Source organism: Myodes glareolus, chromosome 15, assembly GCF_982192425.1.
Source record: "Myodes glareolus chromosome 15, mMyoGla1.1, whole genome shotgun sequence".
Classification (NCBI taxonomy): domain Eukaryota; kingdom Metazoa; phylum Chordata; class Mammalia; order Rodentia; family Cricetidae; genus Myodes; species Myodes glareolus.
In genome coordinates, this window is record NC_142040.1 from 2420654 (window position 1) to 2437428 (window position 16775).

Genomic DNA, 16775 nt, shown 5'->3' on the forward strand with positions numbered 1-16775 from the left:
CACTTTCAAAGGAAAGTGATTTTCTCTGAAAGGACAGCATTTAGAAAGTGAAGCAACACTCCATTCACTTCGCACAGTGAATTGAAGTGTTGGAACAGACTGCTTATCTTTCAGAGAAACGCATGTGAATTTCTGTTGAATGCTTGTAAGTAGCTTAAGGCACTTTCAAAGGAAAGTGATTTTCTCTGACAGGACAGCATTTAGAAAGTGAAGCAACACTCCATTCACTTCGCACAGTGAATTGAAGTGTTGGAACAGACTGCTTCTCTTTCAGAGAAACGGATGTGAGTTTTTTGTGAAAGCTTGTAAGTAGCTTAAGGCACTTTCAAAGGAAAGTGATTTTCTCTGACAGGACAGCATTTAGAAAGTGAAGCAACACTCCATTCACTTCGCACAGTGAATTGAAGTGTTGGAACAGACTGCTTATCTTTCAGAGAAACGCATGTGAATTTCTGTTGAATGCTTGTAAGTAGCTTAAGGCACTTTCAAAGGAAAGTGATTTTCTCTGAAAGGACAGCATTTAGAAAGTGAAGGAACACTCCATTCACTTCGCACAGTGAATTGAAGTGTTGGAACAGACTGCTTCTCTTTCAGAGAAACGCCTGTGAATTTCTGTTGAATGCTTGTAAGTAGCTTAAGGCATTTTCAAAGGAAAGTGATTTTCTCTGAAAGGACAGTATTTAGAAAGTGAAGTAACACTCCATTCACTTCGCACAGTGAATTGAAGTGTTGGAACAGACTCCTTCTCTTTCAGAGAAACGCATGTGAGTTTTTTGTAAAAGCTTGTAAGTAGCTTAAGGCACTTTCAAAGGAAAGTGATTTTCTCTGACAGGACAGCATTTAGAAAGTGAAGCAACACTCCATTCACTTCGCACAGTGAATTGAAGTGTTGGAACAGACTGCTTCTCTTTCAGAGAAACGGATGTGTGTTTTTTGTGAAAGCTTCTAAGTAGCTTAAGGCACTTTCAAAGGAAAGTGATTTTCTCTGAAAGAACAGCATTTAGAAAGTGAAGCAACACTCCATTCACTTCGCACAGTGAATTGAAGTGTTGGAACAGACTGCTTCTCTTTCAGAGAAACGGATGTGTGTTTTTTGTGAAAGTTTGTAAGTAGCTTAAGGCACTTTCAAAGGAAAGTGATTTTCCCTGAAAGAACAGCATTTAGAAAGTGAAGCAACACTCCATTCACTTCGCAAAGTGAATTGAAGTGTTGGAACAGACTGCTTCTCTTTCAGAGAAACGCATGTGAATTTCTGTTGAATGCTTGTAAGTAGCTTAAGGCACTTTCAAAGGAAAGTGATTTTCTCTGACAGGACAGCATTTAGAAAGTGAAGCAACACTCCATTCACTTCGCACAGTAAATTGAAGTGTTGGAACAGACTGCTTCTCTTTCAGAGAAACGGATGTGAGTCTTTTGTGAAAGCTTGTAAGTACATTAAGGCACTTTCAAAGGAAAGTGATTTTCTCTGACAGGACAGCATTTAGAAAGTGAAGCAACACTCCATTCACTTCGCACAGTGAATTGAAGTGTTGGAACAGACTGCTTCTCTTTCAGAGAAACGCATGTGAATTTCTGTTGAATGCTTGTAAGTAGCTTAAGGCACTTTCAAAGGAAAGTGATTTTCTCTGAAAGGACAGCATTTAGAAAGTGAAGGAAACCTCCATTCACTTTGCACAGTGAATTGAAGTGTTGGAACAGACTGCTTCTCTTTCAGAGAAACGCATGTGAATTTCTGTTGAATGCTTGTAAGTAGCTTAAGGCACTTTCAAAGGAAAGTGATTTTCTCTGAAAGGACAGCATTTAGAAAGTGAAGCAACACTCCATTCACTTCGCACAGTGAATTGAAGTGTTGGAACAGACTGCTTCTCTTTCAGCGAAACGGGTGTGAGTTTTTTGTGAAAGCTTGTAAGTAGCTTAAGGCACTTTCAAAGGAAAGTGATTTTCTCTGACAGGACAGCATTTAGAAAGTGAAGCAACACTCCATTCACTTCGCACAGTGAATTGAAGTGTTGGAACAGACTGCTTCTCTTTCAGAGAAACGGATGTGAGTTTTTTGTGAAAGCTTGTAAGTAGCTTAAGGCACTTTCAAAGGAAAGTGATTTTCTCTGACAGGACAGCATTTAGAAAGTGAAGCAACACTCCATTCACTTCGCACAGTGAATTGAAGTGTTGGAACAGACTGCTTCTCTTTCAGAGAAACGCATGTGAATTTCTGTTGAATGCTTGTAAGTAGCTTAAGGCACTTTCAAAGGAAAGTGATTTTCTCTGAAAGGACAGCATGTAGAAAGTGAAGCAACACTCCATTCACTTCGCACAGTGAATTGAAGTGTTGGAACAGACTGCTTCTCTTTCAGAGAAATGGATGTGAGTTTTTTGTGAAAGCTTGTAAGTAGCTTCAGGCACTTTCAAAGGAAAGTGATTTTCTCTGAAAGGACAGAATGTAGAAAGTGAAGCAACACTCCATTCACTTCGCACAGTGAATTGAAGTGTTGGAACAGACTGCTTCTCTTTCAGAGAAACGGATGTGAGTTTTTTGTGAAAGCTTGTAAGTAGCTTAAGGCACTTTCAAAGGAAAGTGATTTTCTCTGAAAGGACAGCATTCAGAAGTGAAGCAACACTCCATTCACTTCGCACAGTGAATTGAAGTGTTGGAACAGACTGCTTCTCTTTCAGAGAAACTGATGTGAGTTTTTTGTGAAAGCCTGTAAGTAGCTTAAGGCACTTTCAAAGGAAAGTGATTTTCTCTGAAAGGACAGCATTTAGAATGTGAAGCAACACTCCATTCACTTCGCACAGTGAATTGAAGTGTTGGAACAGACTGCTTCTCTTTCAGATAAACGCATGTGAATTTCTGTTCAATGCTTGTAAGTAGCTTCAGGCACTTTCAAAGGAAAGTGATTTTCTCTGAAAGGACAGCATTTAGAAAGTGAAGCAACACTACATTCACTTCGCACAGTGAAATGAAGTGTTGGAACAGACTGCTTCACTTTCAGGGAAACACATGTGAATTACTGTTGAATGCTTGTAAGTAGCTTAAGGCACTTTCAAAGGAAAGTGATTTTCTCTGAAAGGACAGCATTTAGAAAGTGAAGCAACACTCCATTCACTTCGCACAGTGAATTGAAGTGTTGGAACAGACTGCTTCTCTTTCAGAGAAATGCATGTGAATTTCTGTTCAATGCTTGTAAGTAGCTTAAGGCACTTTCAAAGGAAAATGATTTTCTCTGCAAGGACAGCATTTAGAAAGTGAAGCAACACTCCATTCACTTCGCACAGTGAATTGAAGTGTTGGAACAGACTGCTTCTCTTTCAGGGAAACGCATGTGAGTTTTTTGTGAAAGCTTGTAAGTAGCTTAAGGCACTTTCAAAGGAAAGTGATTTTCTCTGAAAGGACAGCATTTAGTAAGTGAAGCAACACTCCATTCACTTCGCACAGTGAATTGAAGTGTTGGAACAGACTGCTTCTCTTTCAGAGAAACGCATGTGAATTTCTGTTCAATGCTTGTAAGTAGCTTAAGGCACTTTCAAAGGAAAGTGATTTTCTCTGAAAGGACAGCATTTAGAAAGTGAAGCAACACTCCATTCACTTCGCACAGTGAATTGAAGTGTTGGAACAGACTGCTTCTCTTTCAGAGAAACGCATGTGAGTTTTTTGTGAAAGCTTGTAAGTAGCTTAAGGCACTTTCAAAGGAAAGTGATTTTCTCTGACAGGACAGCATTTAGAAAGTGAAGCAACACTCCATTCACTTCGCACAGTGAATTGAAGTGTTGGAACACACTGCTTCTCTTTCAGAGAAACACATGTGAATTTCTGTTGAATGCTTGTAAGTAGCTTAAGGCAATTTCAAAGGAAAGTGATTGTCCCTGAAAGGACAGCATTTAGAAAGTGAAGCAACACTCCATTCACTTCGCACAGTGAATTGAAGTGTTGGAACAGACTGCTTCTCTTTCAGAGAAACGGGTGTGAGTTTTTTGTGAAAGCTTGTAAGTAGCTTAAGGCACTTTCAAAGGAAAGTGATTTTCTCTGAAAGGACAGCATTTAGAAAGTGAAGCAACACTACATTCACTTCACACAGTGAATTGAAGTGTTGGAACAGACTGCTTCTCTTTCAGAGAAACGCATGTGAGTTTTTTGTGAAAGCTTGTAAGTAGCTTAAGGCACTTTCAAAGGAAAGTGATTTTCTCTGACAGGACAGCATTTAGAAAGTGAAGCAACACTCCATTCACTTCGCACAGTGAATTGAAGTGTTGGAACAGACTGCTTCTCTTTCAGAGAAACGCATGTGAACTTCTGTTGAATGCTTGTAAGTAGCTTAAGGCACTTTCAAAGGAAAGTGATTTTCTCTGAAAGGACAGCATTTAGAAAGTGAAGCAACACTTCATTCACTTCGCACAGTGAATTGAAGTGTTGGAACAGACTGCTTCTCTTTCAGAGAAACGCATGTGAATTTCTGTTGAATGCTTATAAGTGGCTTAAGGCACTTTCAAAGGAAAGTGATTTTCTCTGAAAGGACAGCATTTAGAAAGAGAAGCAACACTCCATTCACTTTGCACAGTGAATTGAAGTGTTGGAACAGACTGCTTCTCTTTCAGAGAAACGCATGTGAATTTCTGTTGAATGCTTGTAAGTAGCTTAAGGCACTTTCAAAGGAAAGTGATTTTCTCTGAAAGGACAGCATTTAGAAAGTGAAGCAACACTCCATTCACTTCGCACAGTGAATTGAAGTGTTGGAACAGACTGCTTCTCTTTCAGAGAAACGGGTGTGAGTTTTTTGTGAAAGCTTGTAAGTAGCTTAAGGCACTTTCAAAGGAAAGTGATTTTCTCTGACAGGACAGCATTTAGAAAGTGAAGCAACACTCCATTCACTTCGCACAGTGAATTGAAGTGTTGGAACAGACTGCTTCTCTTTCAGAGAAACGCATGTGAATTTCTGTTGAATGCTTGTAAGTAGCTTAAGGCACTTTCAAAGGAAAGTGATTTTCTCTGACAGGACAGCATTTAGAAAGGGAAGCAACACTCCATTCACTTCGCACAGTGAATTGAAGTGTTGGAACAGACTGCTTCTCTTTCAGAGAAACGCATGTGAATTTCTGTTGAATGCTTGTAAGTAGCTTAAGGCACTTTCAAAGGAAAGTGATTTTCTCTGAAAGGACAGCATGTAGAAAGTGAAGCAACACTCCATTCACTTCGCACAGTGAATTGAAGTGTTGGAACAGACTGCTTCTCTTTCAGAGAAATGGATGTGAGTTTTTTGTGAAAGCTTGTAAGTAGCTTCAGGCACTTTCAAAGGAAAGTGATTTTCTCTGAAAGGACAGAATGTAGAAAGTGAAGCAACACTCCATTCACTTCGCACAGTGAATTGAAGTGTTGGAACAGACTGCTTCTCTTTCAGAGAAACGGATGTGAGTTTTTTGTGAAAGCTTGTAAGTAGCTTAAGGCACTTTCAAAGGAAAGTGATTTTCTCTGAAAGGACAGCATTCAGAAAGTGAAGCAACACTCCATTCACTTCGCACAGTGAATTGAAGTGTTGGAACAGACTGCTTCTCTTTCAGAGAAACTGATGTGAGTTTTTTGTGAAAGCCTGTAAGTAGCCTAAGGCACTTTCAAAGGAAAGTGATTTTCTCTGAAAGGACAGCATTTAGAATGTGAAGCAACACTCCATTCACTTCGCACAGTGAATTGAAGTGTTGTAACAGACTGCTTCTCTTTCACAGAAAGGCATGTGAATTTCTGTTCAATGCTTGTAAGTAGCTTAAGGCACTTTCAAAGGAAAGTGATTTTCTCTGAAAGGACAGCATTTAGAAAGTGAAGCAACACTACATTCACTTCGTACAGTGAAATGAAGTGTTGGAACAGACTGCTTCACTTTCAGGGAAACACATGTGAATTACTGTTGAATGCTTGTAAGTAGCTTAAGGCACTTTCAAAGGAAAGTGATTTTCTCTGAAAGGACAGCATTTAGAAAGTGAAGCAACACTCCATTCACTTCGCACAGTGAATTGAAGTGTTGGAACAGACTGCTTCTCTTTCAGAGAAACGCATGTGAATTTCTGTTCAATGCTTGTAAGTAGCTTAAGGCACTTTCAAAGGAAAGTGATTTTCTCTGAAAGGACAGCATTTAGAAAGTGAAGCAACACTCCATTCACTTCGCACAGTGAATTGAAGTGTTGGAACAGACTGCTTCTCTTTCAGGGAAACGCATGTGAGTTTTTTGTGAAAGCTTGTAAGTAGCTTAAGGCACTTTCAAAGGAAAGTGATTTTCTCTGAAAGGACAGCATTTAGTAAGTGAAGCAACACTCCATTCACTTCGCACAGTGAATTGAAGTGTTGGAACAGACTGCTTCTCTTTCAGAGAAACGCATGTGAATTTCTGTTCAATGCTTGTAAGTAGCTTAAGGCACTTTCAAAGGAAAGTGATTTTCTCTGAAAGGACAGCATTTAGAAAGTGAAGCAACACTCCATTCACTTCGCACAGTGAATTGAAGTGTTGGAACAGACTGCTTCTCTTTCAGAGAAACGCATGTGATTTTTTTGTGAAAGCTTGTAAGTAGCTTAAGGCACTTTCAAAGGAAAGTGATTTTCTCTGACAGGACAGCATTTAGAAAGTGAAGCAACACTCCATTCACTTCGCACAGTGAATTGAAGTGTTGGAACAGACTACTTCTCTTTCAGAGAAACGGATGTGTGTTTTTTGTGAAAGCTTCTAAGTAGCTTAAGGCACTTTCAAAGGAAAGTGATTTTCTCTGAAAGAACAGCATTTAGAAAGTGAAGCAAAACTCCATTCACTTCGCACATTGAATTGAAATGTTGGAACAGACTGCTTCTCTTTCAGAGAAACGGATGTGTGTTTTTTGTGAAAGTTTGTAAGTAGCTTAAGGCACTTTCAAAGGAAAGTGATTTTCTCTGAAAGAACAGCATTTAGAAAGTGAAGCAACACTCCATTCACTTCGCACAGTGAATTGAAGTGTTGGAACAGACTGCTTCTCTTTCAGAGAAACGCATGTGAATTTCTGTTGAATGCTTGTAAGTAGCTTAAGGCACTTTCAAAGGAAAGTGATTTTCTCTGAAAGGACAGCATGTAGAAAGTGAAGCAACACTCCATTCACTTTGCACAGTGAATTGAAGTGTTGGAAAAGACTGCTTCACTTTCAGAGAAACGGATGTGAGTTTTTTGTGAAAGCTTGTAAGTAGCTTCAGGCACTTTCAAAGGAAAGTGATTTTCTCTGAAAGGACAGAATGTAGAAAGTGAAGCAACACTCCATTCACTTCGCACAGTGAATTGAAGTGTTGGAACAGACTGCTTCTCTTTCAGAGAAACGGATGTGAGTTTTTTGTGAAAGCTTGTAAGTAGCTTAAGGCACTTTCAAAGGAAAGTGATTTTCTCTGACAGGACAGCATTTAGAAAGTGAAGCAACACTCCATTCACTTCGCACAGTGAATTGAAGTGTTGGAACAGACTGCTTCTCTTTCAGAGAAACGCATGTGAATTTCTGTTCAATGCTTGTAAGTAGCTTAAGGCACTTTCAAAGGAAAGTGATTTTCTCTGAAAGGACAGCATTTAGAAAGTGAAGCAACACTACATTCACTTCGCACAGTGAATTGAAGTGTTGGAACAGACTGCTTCACTTTCAGGGAAAAACATGTGAATTTCTGTTGAATGCTTGTAAGTAGCTTAAGGCACTTTCAAAGGAAAGTGATTTTCTCTGAAAGGACAGCATTCAGAAAGTGAAGCAACACTCCATTCACTTCGCACAGTGAATTGAAGTGTTGGAACAGACTGCTTCTCTTTCAGAGAAACGGATGTGAGTTTTTTGTGAAAGCTTGTAAGTAGCTTAAGGCTCTTTCAAAGGAAAGTGATTTTCTCTGACAGGACTGCATTTAGAAAGTGAAGCAACACTCCATTCACTTCGCACAGTGAATTGAAGTGTTGGAACAGACTGCTTCTCTTTCAGAGAAACGGATGTGAGTTTTTTGTGAAAGCTTTTAAGTAGCTTAAGGCACTTTCAAAGGAATGTGATTTTCTCTGACAGGACAGCATTTAGAAAGTGAAGCAACACTCCATTCACTTCACACAGTGAATTGAAGTGTTGGAACAGACTGCTTCTCTTTCAGAGAAACGCATGTGAATTTCTGTTGAATGCTTATAAGTGGCTTAAGGCTCTTTCAAAGGAAAGTGATTTTCTCTGAAAGGACAGCATTTAGAAAGAGAAGCAACACTCCATTCACTTTGCACAGTGAATTGAAGTGTTGGAACAGACTGCTTCTCTTTCAGAGAAACGCATGTGAATTTCTGTTGAATGCTTGTAAGTAGCTTAAGGCACTTTCAAAGGAAAGTGATTTTCTCTGAAAGGACAGCATTTAGAAAGTGAAGCAACACTCCATTCACTTCGCACAGTGAATTGAAGTGTTAGAACAGACTGCTTCTCTTTCAGAGAAACGGGTGTGAGTTTTTTGTGAAAGCTTGTAAGTAGCTTAAGGCACTTTCAAAGGAAAGTGATTTTCTCTGACAGGACAGCATTTAGAAAGTGAAGCAACACACCATTCACTTCGCACAGTGAATTGAAGTGTTGGAACAGACTGCTTCTCTTTCAGAGAAACGGATGTGAGTTTTTTGTGAAAGCTTGTAAGTAGCTTAAGGCACTTTCAAAGGAAAGTGATTTTCTCTGACAGGACAGCATTTAGAAAGTGAAGCAACACTCCATTCACTTCGCACAGTGAATTGAAGTGTTGGAACAGACTGCTTCTCTTTCAGAGAAACGCATGTGAATTTCTGTTGAATGCTTGTAAGTAGCTTAAGGCACTTTCAAAGGAAAGTGATTTTCTCTGAAAGGACAGCATGTAGAAAGTGAAGCAACACTCCATTCACTTCGCACAGTGAATTGAAGTGTTGGAACAGACTGCTTCTCTTTCAGAGAAACGGATGTGAGTTTTTTGTGAAAGCTTGTAAGTAGCTTCAGGCACTTTCAAAGGAAAGTGATTTTCTCTGAAAGGACAGAATGTAGAAAGTGAAGCAACACTCCATTCACTTCGCACAGTGAATTGAAGTGTTGGAACAGACTGCTTCTCTTTCAGAGAAACGGATGTGAGTTTTTTGTGAAAGCTTGTAAGTAGCTTAAGGCACTTTCAAAGGAAAGTGATTTTCTCTGACAGGACAGCATTTAGAAAGTGAAGCAACACTCCATTCACTTCGCACAGTGAATTGAAGTGTTGGAACAGACTGCTTCTCTTTCAGAGAAACGCATGTGAATTTCTGTTCAATGCTTGTAAGTAGCTTAAGGCACTTTCAAAGGAAAGTGATTTTATCTGAAAGGACAGCATTTAGAAAGTGAAGCAACACTACATTCACTTCGCACAGTGAATTGAAGTGTTGGAACAGACTGCTTCACTTTCAGGGAAACACATGTGAATTTCTGTTGAATGCTTGCAAGTAACTTAAGGCACTTTCAAAGGAAAGTGATTTTCTCTGAAAGGACAGCATTTAGAAAGTGAAGCAACACTCCATTCACTTCGCACAGTGAATTGAAGTGTTGGAACAGACTGCTTCTCTTTCAGAGAAACGCATGTGAATTTCTGTTCAATGCTTGTAAGTAGCTTAAGGCACTTTCAAAGGAAAGTGATTTTCTCTGAAAGGACAGCATTTAGAAAGTGAAGCAACACTCCATTCACTTCGCACAGTGAATTGAAGTGTTGGAACAGACTGCTTCTCTTTCAGGGAAACGCATGTGAGTTTTTTGTGAAAGCTTGTAAGTAGCTTAAGGCACTTTCAAAGCAAAGTGATTTTCTCTGAAAGGACAGCATTTAGAAAGTGAAGCAACACTCCATTCACTTCGCACAGTGAATTGAAGTGTTGGAACAGGCTGCTTCTCTTTCAGAGAAACGCATGTGAATTTCTGTTGAATGCTTGTAAGTAGCTTAAGGCACTTTCAAAGGAAAGTGATTTTCTCTGAAAGGACAGCATTTAGAAAGTGAAGCAACACTCCATTCACTTCGCACAGTGAATTGAAGTGTTGGAACAGACTGCTTCTCTCTCAGAGAAACGCATGTGAGTTTTTTGTGAAAGCTTGTAAGTAGCTTAAGGCACTTTCAAAGGAAAGTGATTTTCTCTGAAAGGACAGCATGGAGAAAGTGAAGCAACACTCCATTCACTTCGCACAGTGAATTGAAGTGTTGGAACAGACTGCTTCTCTTTCAGAGAAACGGGTGTGAGTTTTTTGTGAAAGCTTGTAAGTAGCTTAAGGCACTTTCAAAGGAAAGTGATTTTCTCTGACAGGACAGCATTTAGAAAGTGAAGCAACACTCCCTTCACTTCGCACAGTGAATTGAAGTGTTGGAACAGACTGCTTCTCTTTCAGAGAAACGGATGTGAGTTTTTTGTGAAAGCTTGTAAGTAGCTTAAGGCACTTTCAAAGGAATGTGATTTTCTCTGACAGGACAGCATTTAGAAAGTGAACCAACACTCCATTCACTTCGCACAGTGAATTGAAGTGTTGGAACAGACTGCTTCTCTTTCAGAGAAACACATGTGAATTTCTGTTGAATGCTTGTAAGTAGCTTAAGGCAATTTCAAAGGAAAGTGATTTTCCCTGAAAGGACAACATTTAGAAAGTGAAGCAACACTCCATTCACTTCGCACAGTGAATTGAAGTGTTGGAACAGACTGCTTCTCTTTCACAGAAACGCATGTGAATTTCTGATGAATGCTTGTAAGTAGCTTAAGGCATTTTCAAAGGAAAGTGATTTTCTCTGAAAGGACAGCATTTAGAAAGTGAAGCAACACTCCATTCACTTCGCACAGTGAATTGAAGTGTTGGAACAGACTGCTTCTCTTTCAGAAAATAGATGTGAGTTTTTTGTGAAAGCTTGTAAGTAGCTTAAGGCACTTTCAAAGGAAAGTGATTTTCTCTGACAGGACAGCATTTAGAAAGTGAAGCAACACTCCATTCACTTCGCACAGTGAATTGAAGTGTTGGAACAGACTGCTTCTCTTTCAGAGAAACGCATGTGAATTTCTGTTGAATGCTTGTAAGTAGCTTAAGGCACTTTAAAGGAAAGTGATTTTCTCTGAAAGGACAGCATTTAGGAAGTGACGCAATATTCCATTCAATTCGAACAGTGAATTGAAGTGTTGGAACAGACTGCTTCTCTTTCAGAGAAACGCATGTGAATTTCTGTTGAATGCTTATAAGTAGCTTAAGGCACTTTCAAAGGAAAGTGATTTTCTCTGAAAGGACAGCATTTAGAAAGTGAAGCAACACTCCATTCACTTCGCACAGTGAATTGAAGTGTTGGAACAGACTGCTTCTCTTTCAGAGAAACGCATGTGAATTTCTGTTGAATGCTTGTAAGTAGCTTAAGGCACTTTCAAAGGAAAGTGATTTTCTCTGAAAGGACAGCATTTAGAAAGTGAAGCAACACTCCATTCACTTCGCACAGTGAATTGAAGTGTTGGAACAGACTGCTTCTCTTTCAGAGAAACGCATGTGAATTTCTGTTGAATGCTTGTAAGTAGCTTAAGGCACTTTCAAAGGAAAGTGATTTTCTCTGAAAGGACAGCATTCAGAAAGTGAAGCAACACTCCATTCACTTCGCACAGTGAATTGAAGTGTTGGAACAGACTGCTTCTCTTTCAGAGAAACACATGTGAATTTCTGTTGAATGCTTGTAAGTAGCTTAAGGCAATTTCAAAGGAAAGTGATTTTCCCTGAAAGGACAACATTTAGAAAGTGAAGCAACACTCCATTCACTTCGCACAGTGAATTGAAGTGTTGGAACAGACTGCTTCTCTTTCACAGAAACGCATGTGAATTTCTGATGAATGCTTGTAAGTAGCTTAAGGCATTTTCAAAGGAAAGTGATTTTCTCTGAAAGGACAGCATTTAGAAAGTGAAGCAACACTCCATTCACTTCGCACAGTGAATTGAAGTGTTGGAACAGACTGCTTCTCTTTCAGAAAATAGATGTGAGTTTTTTGTGAAAGCTTGTAAGTAGCTTAAGGCACTTTCAAAGGAAAGTGATTTTCTCTGACAGGACAGCATTTAGAAAGTGAAGCAACACTCCATTCACTTCGCACAGTGAATTGAAGTGTTGGAACAGACTGCTTCTCTTTCAGAGAAACGCATGTGAATTTCTGTTGAATGCTTGTAAGTAGCTTAAGGCACTTTCAAAGGAAAGTGATTTTCTCTGAAAGGACAGCATTTAGGAAGTGATGCAATATTCCATTCACTTCGAACAGTGAATTGAAGTGTTGGAACAGACTGCTTCTCTTTCAGAGAAACGCATGTGAATTTCTGTTGAATGCTTATAAGTAGCTTAAGGCACTTTCAAAGGAAAGTGATTTTCTCTGAAAGGACAGCATTTAGAAAGTGAAGCAACACTCCATTCACTTCGCACAGTGAATTGAAGTGTTGGAACAGACTGCTTCTCTTTCAGAGAAACGCATGTGAATTTCTGTTGAATGCTTGTAAGTAGCTTAAGGCACTTTCAAAGGAAAGTGATTTTCTCTGAAAGGACAGCATTTAGAAAGTGAAGCAACACTCCATTCACTTCGCACAGTGAATTGAAGTGTTGGAACAGACTGCTTCTCTTTCAGAGAAACGCATGTGAATTTCTGTTGAATGCTTGTAAGTAGCTTAAGGCACTTTCAAAGGAAAGTGATTTTCTCTGAAAGGACAGCATGGAGAAAGTGAAGCAACACTCCATTCACTTCGCACAGTGAATTGAAGTGTTGGAACAGACTGCTTCTCTTTCAGAGAAACGGGTGTGAGTTTTTTGTGAAAGCTTGTAAGTAGCTTAAGGCACTTTCAAAGGAAAGTGATTTTCTCTGACAGGACAGCATTTAGAAAGTGAAGCAACACTCCCTTCACTTCGCACAGTGAATTGAAGTGTTGGAACAGACTGCTTCTCTTTCAGAGAAACGGATGTGAGTTTTTTGTGAAAGCTTGTAAGTAGCTTAAGGCACTTTCAAAGGAATGTGATTTTCTCTGACAGGACAGCATTTAGAAAGTGAAGCAACACTCCATTCACTTCGCACAGTGAATTGAAGTGTTGGAACAGACTGCTTCTCTTTCAGAGAAACACATGTGAATTTCTGTTGAATGCTTGTAAGTAGCTTAAGGCAATTTCAAAGGAAAGTGATTTTCCCTGAAAGGACAACATTTAGAAAGTGAAGCAACACTCCATTCACTTCGCACAGTGAATTGAAGTGTTGGAACAGACTGCTTCTCTTTCACAGAAACGCATGTGAATTTCTGATGAATGCTTGTAAGTAGCTTAAGGCATTTTCAAAGGAAAGTGATTTTCTCTGAAAGGACAGCATTTAGAAAGTGAAGCAACACTCCATTCACTTCGCACAGTGAATTGAAGTGTTGGAACAGACTGCTTCTCTTTCAGAAAATAGATGTGAGTTTTTTGTGAAAGCTTGTAAGTAGCTTAAGGCACTTTCAAAGGAAAGTGATTTTCTCTGACAGGACAGCATTTAGAAAGTGAAGCAACACTCCATTCACTTCGCACAGTGAATTGAAGTGTTGGAACAGACTGCTTCTCTTTCAGAGAAACGCATGTGAATTTCTGTTGAATGCTTGTAAGTAGCTTAAGGCACTTTCAAAGGAAAGTGATTTTCTCTGAAAGGACAGCATTTAGGAAGTGACGCAATATTCCATTCACTTCGAACAGTGAATTGAAGTGTTGGAACAGACTGCTTCTCTTTCAGAGAAACGCATGTGAATTTCTGTTGAATGCTTATAAGTAGCTTAAGGCACTTTCAAAGGAAAGTGATTTTCTCTGAAAGGACAGCATTTAGAAAGTGAAGCAACACTCCATTCACTTCGCACAGTGAATTGAAGTGTTGGAACAGACTGCTTCTCTTTCAGAGAAACGCATGTGAATTTCTGTTGAATGCTTGTAAGTAGCTTAAGGCACTTTCAAAGGAAAGTGATTTTCTCTGAAAGGACAGCATTTAGAAAGTGAAGCAACACTCCATTCACTTCGCACAGTGAATTGAAGTGTTGGAACAGACTGCTTCTCTTTCAGAGAAACGCATGTGAATTTCTGTTGAATGCTTGTAAGTAGCTTAAGGCACTTTCAAAGGAAAGTGATTTTCTCTGAAAGGACAGCATTCAGAAAGTGAAGCAACACTCCATTCACTTCGCACAGTGAATTGAAGTGTTGGAACAGACTGCTTCTCTTTCAGAGAAACACATGTGAATTTCTGTTGAATGCTTGTAAGTAGCTTAAGGCAATTTCAAAGGAAAGTGATTTTCCCTGAAAGGACAACATTTAGAAAGTGAAGCAACACTCCATTCACTTGGCACAGTGAATTGAAGTGTTGGAACAGACTGCTTCTCTTTCACAGAAACGCATGTGAATTTCTGATGAATGCTTGTAAGTAGCTTAAGGCATTTTCAAAGGAAAGTGATTTTCTCTGAAAGGACAGCATTTAGAAAGTGAAGCAACACTCCATTCACTTCGCACAGTGAATTGAAGTGTTGGAACAGACTGCTTCTCTTTCAGAAAATAGATGTGAGTTTTTTGTGAAAGCTTGTAAGTAGCTTAAGGCACTTTCAAAGGAAAGTGATTTTCTCTGACAGGACAGCATTTAGAAAGTGAAGCAACACTCCATTCACTTCGCACAGTGAATTGAAGTGTTGGAACAGACTGCTTCTCTTTCAGAGAAACGCATGTGAATTTCTGTTGAATGCTTGTAAGTAGCTTAAGGCACTTTCAAAGGAAAGTGATTTTCTCTGAAAGGACAGCATTTAGGAAGTGACGCAATATTCCATTCACTTCGAACAGTGAATTGAAGTGTTGGAACAGACTGCTTCTCTTTCAGAGAAACGCATGTGAATTTCTGTTGAATGCTTATAAGTAGCTTAAGGCACTTTCAAAGGAAAGTGATTTTCTCTGAAAGGACAGCATTTAGAAAGTGAAGCAACACTCCATTCACTTCGCACAGTGAATTGAAGTGTTGGAACAGACTGCTTCTCTTTCAGAGAAACGCATGTGAATTTCTGTTGAATGCTTGTAAGTAGCTTAAGGCACTTTCAAAGGAAAGTGATTTTCTCTGAAAGGACAGCATTTAGAAAGTGAAGCAACACTCCATTCACTTCGCACAGTGAATTGAAGTGTTGGAACAGACTGCTTCTCTTTCAGAGAAACGCATGTGAATTTCTGTTGAATGCTTGTAAGTAGCTTAAGGCACTTTCAAAGGAAAGTGATTTTCTCTGAAAGGACAGCATTCAGAAAGTGAAGCAACACTCCATTCACTTCGCACAGTGAATTGAAGTGTTGGAACAGACTGCTTCTCTTTCAGAGAAACGGATGTGAGTTTTTTGTGAAAGCCTGTAAGTAGCTTAAGGCACTTTCAAAGGAAAGTGATTTTCTCTGACAGGACAGCATTTAGAAAGTGAAGCAACACTCCATTCACTTCGCACAGTGAATTGAAGTGTTGGAACAGACTGCTTCTCTTTCAGAGAAACGCATGTGAATTTCTGTTGAATGCTTGTAAGTAGCTTAAGGCACTTTCAAAGGAAAGTGATTTTCTCTGAAAGGACAGCATGTAGAAAGTGAAGCAACACTCCATTCACTTCGCACAGTGAATTGAAGTGTTGGAACAGACTGCTTCACTTTCAGAGAAACGGATGTGAGTTTTTTTGTGAAAGCTTGTAAGTAGCTTCAGGCACTTTCAAAGGAAAGTGATTTTCTCTGAAAGGACAGAATGTAGAAAGTGAAGCAACACTCCATCACTTCGCACAGTGAATTGAAGTGTTGGAACAGACTGCTTCTCTTTCAGAGAAACGGATGTGAGTTTTTTGTGAAAGCTTGTAAGTAGCTTAAGGCACTTTCAAAGGAAAGTGATTTTCTCTGACAGGACAGCATTTAGAAAGTGAAGCAACACTCCATTCACTTCGCACAGTGAATTGAAGTGTTGGAACAGACTGCTTCTCTTTCAGAGAAACGCATGTGAATTTCTGTTCAATGCTTGTAAGTAGCTTAAGGCACTTTCAAAGGAAAGTGATTTTCTCTGAAAGGACAGCATTTAGAAAGTGAAGCAACACTACATTCACTTCGCACAGTGAATTGAAGTGTTGGAACAGACTGCTTCACTTTCAGGGAAAAACATGTGAATTTCTGTTGAATGCTTGTAAGTAGCTTAAGGCACTTTCAAAGGAAAGTGATTTTCTCTGAAAGGACAGCATTCAGAAAGTGAAGCAACACTCCATTCACTTCGCACAGTGAATTGAAGTGTTGGAACAGACTGCTTCTCTTTCAGAGAAACGCATGTGAATTTCTGTTGAATGCTTATAAGTGGCTTAAGGCACTTTCAAAGGAAAGTGATTTTCTCTGAAAGGACAGCATTTAGAAAGAGAAGCAACACTCCATTCACTTTGCACAGTGAATTGAAGTGTTGGAACAGACTGCTTCTCTTTCAGAGAAACGCATGTGAATTTCTGTTGAATGCTTGTATGTAGCTTAAGGCACTTTCAAAGGAAAGTGATTTTCTCTGAAAGGACAGCATTTAGAAAGTGAAGCAACACTCCATTCACTTCGCACCGTGAATTGAAGTGTTGGAACAGACTGCTTCTCTTTCAGAGAAACGGGTGTGAGTTTTTTGTGAAAGCTTGTAAGTAGCTTAAGGCACTTTCAAAGGAAAGTGATTTTCTCTGACAGTACAGCATTTAGAAAGTGAAGCAACACACCATTCACTTCGCACAGTGAATTGAAGTGTTGGAACAGACTGCTTCTCTTTCAGAGAAACGGATGTGAGTTTTTTGTGAAA